Here is a 12,000-nt window from a genome sequence, read left to right on the forward strand (position 1 = left end):
GGGAATACATCACATAAAAAGCATTTATCATGAAACATGCGTAAGCTAAGAAAGTAACAGTGAAATATCTATATAATGAAACTATACATATAACCTATACATATATACTATACTATGCTATACATATGTAGGCCTACTATGACATGCTATGACTAAATACAATGCAATTATAGTGCTATCTACATAACATGGTGTAAGTCTGTATCAAATGCTATCTAAGTCTACAGAAACGATTACACAATGTAGGCTAATTGTGAATATAGGATATGATCATTTATCCTGACTTATCCTGATCATTAATTAATAATACTGTATGGACACATGTTTCTGCACATAGGCCTACACATTACACAATGGGCTATGAGACTAAGAGGATTTGACAATATACTAATGTGTTGTTAGGCCTTGACCAGTTTTGTACAGAAACCAAACAAATTGAACTTGCACCTTAATAAAATAATAATAACGGTACAGGGGATGTGGCAGTATAGGCTACTGTTAAAGAGAAGGCTAAATATGAAGGCTTGTGTACTATTTATGAAGGCTAAACCACAGTATGAGCAGTTGTTTCTTCACCAGAGCTGGTTCTACTTGGTTCTGATGTTACTGAAATAATGTGGAGCAATCCTCTTTGATTCTGCTGCATTAATTAATATCCACTTATATTATTCAATACTGTTAGACTGTTAGACTGTGTTAGGCACACATAATGAATCCACATTACAACCAAGTGTAACATGTTGATCTATATGGTATTTTTTAAACAATTGTTTAAGGCTAAACTGTTTAAGCGCATTACATGTATATGAACATGCTAATTCTAGATGAATAGGATGACGATGAAACAAATGTTTCCATGTATAGATGAACTGCAAGTAAATGTATGATGTTAGATGTTCTGATTAATTGATAATGGATGGCCCTGATGGAAACATTATTTTTGTTTACTTTTTTCAGGTTTTTTGTATTGACCTGTAGGCTACTTTTGTTGAACTGTACAATTATACAAACTGTGAATAAAATGTTGAATCAATTTGTCCAGTTTTCTTTTTCTTCTTAGACTTAGTATATCATTAAAATGTACACTTGATCTATGTAGTGACACATTATTTTAAACAAATCAACTTAAAAACAATGTTTGAAAGTGAGACATCGAAAGGTTGTTTTTTCTTCCTGTTGTACAAGCTTGATCTATAGTCTATAATGACACATTATGTTAAACACATCACATTAAAAAATGTTGTGTTACTCAACACTAAAACAAATTGCCTATGTATTTAGTTACGATGGATATTCAAAATGCTATTATGAAAGGTTGTTGTCCTGGACAGTCGGCTCTTGTTCAAAACACACATCACAGCTGATCCTGTAGGTTCACACAGGTTCTATAACATACAACGAATTAGACCGTTCCTCACCCAGAAGTCAGCCCTAGCCCTGGCTCCTAATCCAGACAACAGTCTTGTCAAAACTTGACTATTGTAACTCCCTCCTTACTGGCATGTGCACTTAAGCCTAACTGATCCAAAATGGTCACTTGGTCTTCAACCAGCCAACATTCTCACATGTCTCCCCCCTTCTCCGCTCCCTCCACTGGCTCCCGGTCGCTGCCCGCACCCGCACAGCGGGCAGCGACAGTATATAATTAAAATGTACACTTGATAGTGACACATTATGTTAAACAAATCAACTTAAAAAATAGGGTCCTCACAAAAGTCTGAGTAGACTTCCAGTTTCCCTTAAAGTTTCAATTCTGTATGTATCCTATATTAGTCCTATGATTGGATATAGAGACATGGGAATACTTCTGTTACTGAACAAACTATATATCAATGATTACTAGAGCTATTTTAACACATATCCCTTACAACACCTTTAACATTTCACAAAGTTTAATAATAATACGTTCCATTTGATAGATTGTTGTTCTACTGAAACTCATCCGAGTCAAAGAGGTGTAAAATGGTCTCAGTGCATCCATAATGTGATCATTAACAGGTGATCTGTCCAATGCCAGACAACCAGTGACCATTAACACGTTTAATCTCTGCATTTGAATGCATTGTCTATAGTGAATCAGCAATCATCATTTAGCCTGTTAACCTGGGGTTTTGTTCATTATTTAGCATTTGATAACATTGAAACTAATTCCACACACCTGAGTGCTCCTTAAAACACACAAGCAAATTCACACCGGAGAGAAACCCTATGGATGTGTTCAGTGTGGACAACATTTCTCTAGAATGGACAGCCTTAAAACACACCAGAGAATTCACACTGAAGAGAAAACCAAATAATTGTGATGTGTGTGGAGAGGCTTTTAGTAATTCAAATAATGTAGAAGTTCACAGAGTTGTACACGCTGGATTTAAACTGTTCTTGTGTTAGAATTTGACAAATTTGAGACACTGAAAATGTGATGACCGCACACATACTGAATCCACATTACAAGCAAGTGTAACATGTTGATCCATATGGTATTTTTTAAACAATTGTTTAAGGCTAAACTGTTTAAACGCATTACATGTATATGAGCATGCTAATTCTAGATTAATAGGATGACGATGAAACAAATGTTTCCATGTATAGATGAATTGCAAGTAAATGTAACATACTATTTGAACGGACTGGTCTTCTGCCATGTTACAGATTCCCCAGATTTGCTGTAGTTGACATTTAGACCATTTTAGTTGTATGTCATTAAATGTTCGGATGAATTGAAAAATGGGGGACCCTGGTGTAAATTTTCTTATCAGGTTTTTAGACCTGTACTTTTGTTGAACTGTAACCATTCTACAAACTGAATAAAATGTTGAATCAATCGTTTGTCTGTGCTTTACAACAAATATAGAATATCATTAATTGTTGTGTTACTCAACACTAAAACAAACTGCCTATGTAATTAGTTACGATGGATATTCAAAATGCTATTACGAAAGGTTGTTGTCCTGGACAGTCGGCTCTTGTTCCAAACACACATCACAGCTGTCACTCGATCCTGTAGGTTCACACACGTTCTATAACATACGACGAATTAGACCGTTCCTCACCCAGGAGTAAGCCGCAGCTCCTAATCCAGACAACAGTCTTGTCAAAACTTGACTATTGTAACTCCCTCCTTACTGGCCTACTGGCATGTGTACTTAAGCCTAACTGACTTCTGTTACTGAACAAGTAACAGTTTCACTTCTGTATGTATCCTATATTAGTCCTATGACTGGATATGGAGACATGGGAAGACTTCTGTTACTGAACAAACTATAGATCAATGATTACTAGAGCTAAGCTATCCCTTACAACACCTTTAACATTTCATAAAGTTTAATAATAATACGTTCCATGTGATAGATTGTTGTAGTTCTGCTGAAACTCATCCGAGTCAAAGAGGTGTAAAATGGTCTCAGTGCATCCATAATATGATAATTTTGTTGATCTGTCCAATGTCAGACAACCAGTGACCATTAACACGTTTAATCTCTGCATTTGAATGCATTGTCTATAGTGAAGCATCACCCATCATCATTTAGCCTGTTTACATTTTAACCTGGGGTAAGAATGTGGGGTTTGTTCATTAGCATTTGAAAAAAAAAAAAACATTGAATAAAAGTTCAGTCATCACAACCATATCTTGCAAGTATGATCGAACCCTACAAACCCTCCCGCACACTCAGATCAGCCAACACAGCGAAGCTGGAAGTACCCTCACTAAAAACGCTGGGACAACGCTCGACAAGTACCAAACTCTTCTCCCTTCTAGATAGCATTTGATACAGATTTATAGCATGTTATGTAGACAGCACTAGAATTTCATTTAATGCATAGTCATAGCACTTCATAGTACATATGGCATAGTATAGTATATGTATAATTTCATTATACAGATATTCCACTTTTACGTTCTTAGCTTACGAATATTTCATGATAACTACTTTCTATGTATGTGATGTATTGCCATGCTTTTTGTTCTTGTTAATTTGTAAATCACTCTGGATTAAGAGCGTATGGAGTTTGCATTAGAGTTCTCATCGGGCCCGAAAATTAAGGCCCGGCCCTAACTGGGCCCTAACTGATCAGGTCCTAGGCCCGGCCCGACTAATTAGCATAGATTTTAGGCCCGACCCGGCCCTAAAATGTCGGGTCGGGCCTGGTCGGGTTTGTGCAGAATTTGAGAACTCTACACAGAGTAAAAGTGAAACGCCAGTCAGCACCATCTTCATAATAGATAAATACACAAACAGACAGAACAGAACTATTATTTTTATTATTCTAAACAAATTCAATATATATATATTATTTTTCATGGAGCCCCAGGCCCGGCCCGGCCCTACTGATTAGCATACATTTTAGGCCCGGCCCGGCCCTAAAATGTCGGGTCGGGTCGGTCCTGGTTGGGTTCGGGCAGAGTTTGAGAACTCTAGTTTGCATGTTCTCCCTGTCCCCCGTCCCCTAGGGTAGGTATCCTACATGGAACATGTGGATCTAGTGCAGTATACTTGAGATATAAGTATGTAATTTACACAAGTAAATATTGTGCATGATTTTTTTTTGCTTTTAGAGGAGAGATGGGGGTAAAACATGCAGCAAAGGTCGTCAGGATTAGGTCTCAAACCACAACACGCTGTCAGGCTGGATTACCAGCCCTGGACCGCTCGGCCGGCCAATATTGTGCATTCTTCTCCTTAAGGTTATCAGAGAGATTTAAATGAAGTGCAGTGTTGTATGAGGGGGGTCTTATTCATTCCCTGTATTTCTACTTTCTGCTTATAATTTAACTAAAATGTTAATGTTACAGTGAATGAAATAGGGACAGAGCCCTGACGCCAATCTATGCTTCTATGCTCAATAAATATATATCCCAAATTCACTCTAAGAGTTGTCTGACTGAAATGTATTAGAATTAGAGGTGACTTTTTCTAAATGGCTATAGGCTACCATACCTTCAGTAGGGTCGGCTTCGGCAGCTTAGAGTGAGAACAGGTGCAGGTATCAGAGACATCAGAGACAAAGCCAACTCTTGTCGTGACAAATCATGACAATAAACACAATGTTTTGGGCCAAACAAAGAAAGTAATTTTTTTGTTGTTTTTCTTCTTTGTAATTGTTTGTTTGGTCCAAAATATTGCGTTTATTGTCATGCTTTGTCACGACTGGAGTTGGCTTTGTCCGCGGCGTAACTGTCTTTAAATAAATACTTTTTGAAATGTCTATGGGAAAAATGCATTGGGATTAATTTCGACGCTCTATAAGCAGACGATGCAGTGTAGCGATAAACTGTTTACCAGCGATGGTGGTGCAGTCAGTGGCCAGTGGAATAGGATGAATTGTGGATCCTTGGATGTATTGTGGATGGATTCAATTATAACAAGAAATGATCGCTATTCATTCACTTAAGACCTCATCATCATCATTTTTCGACCGCGGTCGAGATTGTGGATTTCACAATAACACGCCAGACTTCCCGGTCCTTCATTGCCATCCCCAGTTCCTGCTTACTGATGCCTGTGTCCCTAATAGCGATGACATCAGGGAACGACAGTTTTCTACCTCTGGTCTGCTTTGAGGCAGGACTCCAGAGAAGAAGGGAAGATATAACCTCATTGTCAGCTCTGTAGCAGTGGCCGGAAAACTGTGTTCTTCTGGATCGGACTAGTGAAGAAACACGGGGAAGGTTGCCGTATATTAGATGCACAATGTAATGTAATGTAATGCACAATCTATGTAAAGCACTTTGGATTAAAGCTCTATATACACCGTTATAAGGAGCCACGCCATGTCCACTATGTTGTCATTTCAATCTCTTCTTGTTTATTAGGCTACTGCATGCTACTGACCATCATGCTCTCAAGAAAACTGACAGATCCTACATTTCTCATTACTTCCATGATAATAAAATGCTGAAAAAAAAAACTGCAATATTGCTTGCCAAGTGTCAGTGGCTAGTGGCTACAATCTGACTTTGCCTATAGTAGGCTATTGCTTATTGGCAGCATGCCACCCAACATTGATTAGAAGCAACACAAAAAAGAACAGAGCTCCAAGGTGACATGACATGAACGCAGCTCTGCACAGAGTATGATTGGCCTCACACAGGATTAGGATGACAGCGTTTTCCAACCTGATAATTGATTGATAGCCTGGCCGCACTTCTTAGAGAGTGTTGCTTTTACTGTGAAAATGTAAAAACTGTCTTCAGATTCGCATAATGTTTTTTGAAGCTGAGCTAGGTTTAATAATGAATGTTTATTAAGAGTTGTTTTTTTTGTAGTCTTATGGCAATTTACATTTTTGCATTCACTCTAGGCCTACATTTGTCATGGAAATTTGTCTTAGGGAAGCACATTTCTTAAATAATAGCTACAACTTCATATTCTGTTCTTTTTATTGGCTGGCCAAAACTGCTGTGAGGGAACTAAGTTATGGTGAAACTCAGCGGAGGACAGAAAGCGTCTGGGAGATTAGGCACAGCAGACTGCCGAGGCCACACAGGGCAACTTGTTCATTTGTCCATATTTCTTCTTCAGATCCCATGAGATCTCCTTCCTTCTGTTGCTTTATATCTATAATGTGTTTTTGGTCGGCCTCTTTTCTCATGGGATTTCTATCAGAGAGAAATCGTTGGTTCAACGGAGTTCACTTGGCAACACTTTATACAACAATCGGGAAATGGAAAACCTCAAGAAACTCCTTTTTAAATGCACCTCTCTCACCTATTATATATCTTTATTTGTCAGAGCTTTCTTTTTATCTTCTATTATAGCAAAAGACAACTGGCATCCGCTCTTGGACATTCATTCATTCATTCATTCATTTTCTTACCGCATGAGTCAAGACATATATGTGTAAACAAGATCCATAGCTTTATTGCTGGCGGCCATACTGACTGACTGAGTGGCAAAAAAAACCTACTCTCTGGCCTTGACAGCCCATTGGCCTACATCCAAACAGAAAAGTCCTATCTGATTGCATTCAATTACGTTAGACAACGTTAAACTCACTTTGCCACTCACTTTATGCATGTGCATATACCCTCTCTGATAACCTTGACCATAGCACGACGGGGAGGCATACTTTGGTGGTTCGACAGAGCATTGGTCCGACTCGGGGTTAGGTTTAGGTGTGCTGCCCCGTGCTCGCGGTTATGGTTAGGGTGAGGGGTAGGGGGTAGGTATGGGACCAATGGATCGGACCTATGCCCCGTCGGACAAAAGGCATGCACTCAGCACGACGTTAAACTCACTTTGCCACTCGATTTGCCGCTCACTTTATGCATGTGCATGTGCTATAGGCCTCCTCTGATAACCTGTCCTTGACCATAACACTACTCAAAACAAAGTTTTCCTGCATGTCTTGTTTCAGTTCTGCTCTGCAGTTTCTCGGTCTAGTGTTGAAGCAAGGTTTGATATACCAAGTCAATCTGTTATTCATTCTTCCCCCAGGCTACCGCATGCAGCTGTAGTGACCTTAGAGCAACTTCTTTTCAGTCTACTCATCGCAGAGTCCCAGGCAATAGACTCTCATGAACCACTTAAAACCTATACTCCGTTGGCTACCCCAGTCGATGATCTGTTTAAGTATACCATACCACTGCACCTATTATATGACATGAATAGTGTTGCTAGTTCCTGTGGTTAAGATACCAAACTTCTTCTAATGTAATTTGCATGCAGTATAGCTGAACATGATCACAAGCCAAATCAGTGGTAAAATAACCCAGGAAGTGTGTAGTAGAGGCGACGGTTGATGCTATAAAACAGAGAAAGAGACAGAGAAAGAGAAGCAACTCACTCCTTCAAATTAGTTCAATTAGTTTCACATACTGTAGCATTATAAACCTTTGAATAATGGATATGCCACTTTGGTGCACTGCTCCTCCTTGTGGATAGGGGGAGGGCTGTCGTACTGAGACATGTAGTCCAGGAAGGAATTGAGACCAGTGTCTGTGACGTCATGGATAATGCTGAAATCTAAAATATCTAAAAACACATATTACACACATAAAGTCCCCAGGAAAGTCTTCTGAATCTTCTAAACATCATTAACATGTCCCCCTCCAGATGTTGTTTAACAATGTATGCTCTATTTTCTTTTTGAAAGGTTTGCCTATAGCGATATGCCAAATGTTTCAAGCTGATAATCAGCTTGGAGATCAGCTATTTTTGAAAACAACCATTTTGGATACCGTGCCCAAAATAGGTGCAACAGAGTTAAAGTGGTTAGAATGGCTTTCCCACATAAAAAGTAAAATAAATAAAGTAAACTATGATTCTGAAAAGGTTCTGAAAGCACATGTTCTACTCTATTTTCACATTTTAATAATCATAGATCCAGAATTGTATGAATATTAAAATGTGAAAATGTCACAGACCTTTAATTCGCCCCACCCCACCGCCACTGCTGCTCAAACGTTCAGCTTTCAGCATGTGTCTAATTGGACCGTGATAGGTTGATACAGCAGATGGAGTCAAAGGCATGCCTCCAAGAGGAGTGAGTTGAACAGTAGACATTTGTAGTGGAGGTTGACTTTAAGGCATTTAGACCCGACGTCGAAATAAATAAAAAAATCTTCTAAATCCTGACAGTTTTCTGAAATACCTCATGTTTCTGTATCAGTGGTGCTCAATATTTCATGTCTAGGACCCCAAAAATGATATTTAATTGGCCACCGACCCCCAATCTGATATAATATCCCCCAATATGTTGTTCCAGGGACCCCCCCAGAAGCAAAGATTTGAGTTAAAAACGCTCTGAAAGATAATAAAAGACTTGCGCCACATTTTCACGATTTTATAAAAAATAGCAGACTTACAAGCTATTGATAAATAGCAGATCTACAAGCTCATAGCGCGGCACCGAGTGCCGCGCTATGAGCTTGTAGATCTGCTATTTATCAATAGCTAAAGTATAACATAATGCTTAAAACACCAAAAGGGGTTCCCGCCCAGAATGTGTTAAGGCACAGCTCAAGTTACAACCTACATCATTGATCTTTTAACAGGAGGAGATAAAATCCAGCCTAATCCCTACAGGCCAGGACCATTTAGGCATCGCAGAGCCTTGGTTGAAATCTGAGGGCAATCCTGCTTTTGATACTACAACCTTAGACTTTCAATTCTGTTCCTAGAGTGTCTAACTATTCCTTTTAGATAAACATGTTTTACTGGTGTTATCTGTACTCATTGAAATCGTTAATTAATGCTTTAAATGCATACAGACCCTAATTTCACTCACTGTGTGTGTGTGTGTGTGTGTGTGTGTGTGTGTGTGTGTGTGTGTGTGTGTGTGTGTGTGTGTGTGTGTGTCATTTTTGTAATTATACACACAAAAGATAGCATGCATTTCTCACCTTCTTTCCTCTAAACTGCAGCTCTGATGGTTTATTTGGCAGCATTTCATAGTGTGTATAGGATGTGTTTATTCCGTGTAGCTATGCTGAACTGTGACTGATATCAGCACCTGGTATTTGTTTGGGTATATACTGTATGTTTACTAGGCCACTCATTCCACTCATTTTCAACTATGTCATTAATATACCTTAAAGCTGTTAATAATTTAAAAAAAAGTCCCCCCATTCTGTGTTTCCTGAAAAAAGCATTAACATGGTGAATCACATGTTGATGACATACTCGGGACATTACCAGCTCTAAGGTATATTAATGACACAGTAAAATGTTGAAAATTTGTGGTATTCCCCTTTAATGACATTGTAAGGTACCGTTATACATCACTACTTATTTCTTGTTTTATGTTATATTTCCTGAACAAATCCTCAGGCACAACACTGTTGTGTACACAAAGAGGAATAAATTGTCATCATTTTTCACCTCCTGATCGATGCACAACTTATACTTACTTACTTAGGCCCGCTCCCAGTCCACGACGACTCTTCTCCATCCAAGGCGGTTTTGGGCTGTCCTTTCCGCCTCTCCCCAGCTGATTCCCGGTCTCTTCAGCTCCGCCTCAGTGTCCCGCCTCCAGATGTTCTTAGGCCTCGATCCCTCTCTTCTGCAGGTGACGGTACTTCATTAGACACCCTGGAGTCATTTTTATGTGCAATGGTGTATTTACTTTGTATTTAGGGTTTCTTCCTGGAGAATGAAACCCTTGACAGTCAAACGGGCCAATGAAATAAACAGTAATATAGTGACATCACACTATCAGCCACTCCCCCTTTATCATACAACTACAGCTGTGGGTGCGGCTTCAGTTCAGGTGGATCACCACCCATCGCCACCCACCAGGCAAACCAGGCATACTTAATGAACTGGTGGGCGTGTCCACATAAAAGCATGATTTTAACAAATACTGTACACTTTTTTGGAAAACGTTCTTCCTCCTTATATTATAATAATACCTGATGATCATGTTTTAGGGTGGAAACAAATCGTGACACTCCATCTTTAAGGGTTTATGCCATTTACTCTGATCTCACACTTGTAAGTCACTCACAGGATGAGAGCTTCTGCTATAAAAATGCCTGCATTATAATTGTGTCATGCTAGATAAAAGATAAAACCACCACTTAACTTCATTCATGGCAGCACCACCATGCATCGTGGGCCTGTACTGTACCAGTGGTTGCTTCACTTATTTGTCAAAAAGGTAATCTCGCTAAAGCAAACAGTATTTCCAGTGTATACAATCCAGTGAGCCGGTTATTTTTTTCATGTCTGTGTTGTAACAAGGGAATGTCTGTGTACTGGTCAGGGGTTAGAAATGGGGTGACCCGTCTTCTCAAACCCCATCTCCTGTTCTCTGATCCCAACGGGTTAAGGGTAAACGATTTTGTACAGTAGCCTACTCCGTTTTAATATTTAATAGCATTAGAGCTGTATCTACTGAGATTTAAAGTTGTTTGGAGAAGCCTTTTGTAGCGTTTGTTTTACAGTACTGCTCGCCTTTCTCACTCCAGGGCTGTGTGACTAAATGATAATTTGTGGTGAGAAGACACTTAAATCCACGCTGTTCTCTGTGGTTTAATTAAATTCTACCATTGTTAGCCCCAGATGTTGAAGACTTCACTGAAGAAAAAGAAAGGAAAGACAAAAGTCAGAAGTACACAGCTTTGTTGTACAGTTTGGAAAATATGATTTTACTTATTTGTCTTCAGTTAACTATGAAATGAAGCAATATTACACGAGAGGGTGCGCGTTACTGTCATTAATGGCACGCCTGCGTTGCTGCAAGAACGAGCACCCTCGAGTGTAATATTGCGATTATACACCAGTTAGTGTTACCCTTAAAACTAAGATGGTCGCAGATGAAGCCACTATGACCACAAATGTCCCAAGAAACTAGGTATAGCCTATAGCCACCGAGTCTGCTGCGCTCGAACACGGCTGAATTCTTTGTTTTAATTAGGTGTTCCTTGATGCAGGTTTGAAGCACGGCTAGAAGGCTGTTTCAACCAATCAGATTGCTTCCTCTCCAGTCAGTCACTGACTCACTCACTCACTCATGCACTCACTATCCCTGAATGAATATTAAGCCCATATATGGGAATGCCCCCATATAAAAAAGGGGGCATTGAGCAAAAAAGTACATGCTGTAGAACACCTGTGTGGTGGCATAGGGTCTGATGCAGCGCTATGTGGGTGTGGAACATTCCCCGTAAAAGGAAAGGCAGAGCGCGAGCGGCTCTTTGATGAGGCAAGAGGGCGATCCCATGCAGCCCCGTGCCAGATGGAAGCATATAAGGAGCATCCGCCTCCCTGGAGACGTGCTCTCCCTCTTTAGGGTAAAACTGCTGAGTTAAACCTGGGGGGCTTGCCCAAGGCTCCGAGAGGATGTCGAGGGGTTATGGTATATATACCCCCGGCTGGCCGTGGCTCAGCAGAGTGTTAGAAAAAGTACTCCCCTTTTTCTCCCATTTCGACCGAGACCAGAGTGTTTCTATGTCAGTGGTTCTCACACTATTTCATGTCAAGGACCCCCAGAATTATCTGTATTTGGCCGCGGGCCCCCCCCCCCATCTGAAAATATGTTGTTATACAGGAAACCAGT

Source organism: Protomyctophum parallelum (assembly GCF_964188405.1).
Source record: "Protomyctophum parallelum genome assembly, chromosome: 2".
NCBI lineage: Eukaryota > Metazoa > Chordata > Actinopteri > Myctophiformes > Myctophidae > Protomyctophum > Protomyctophum parallelum.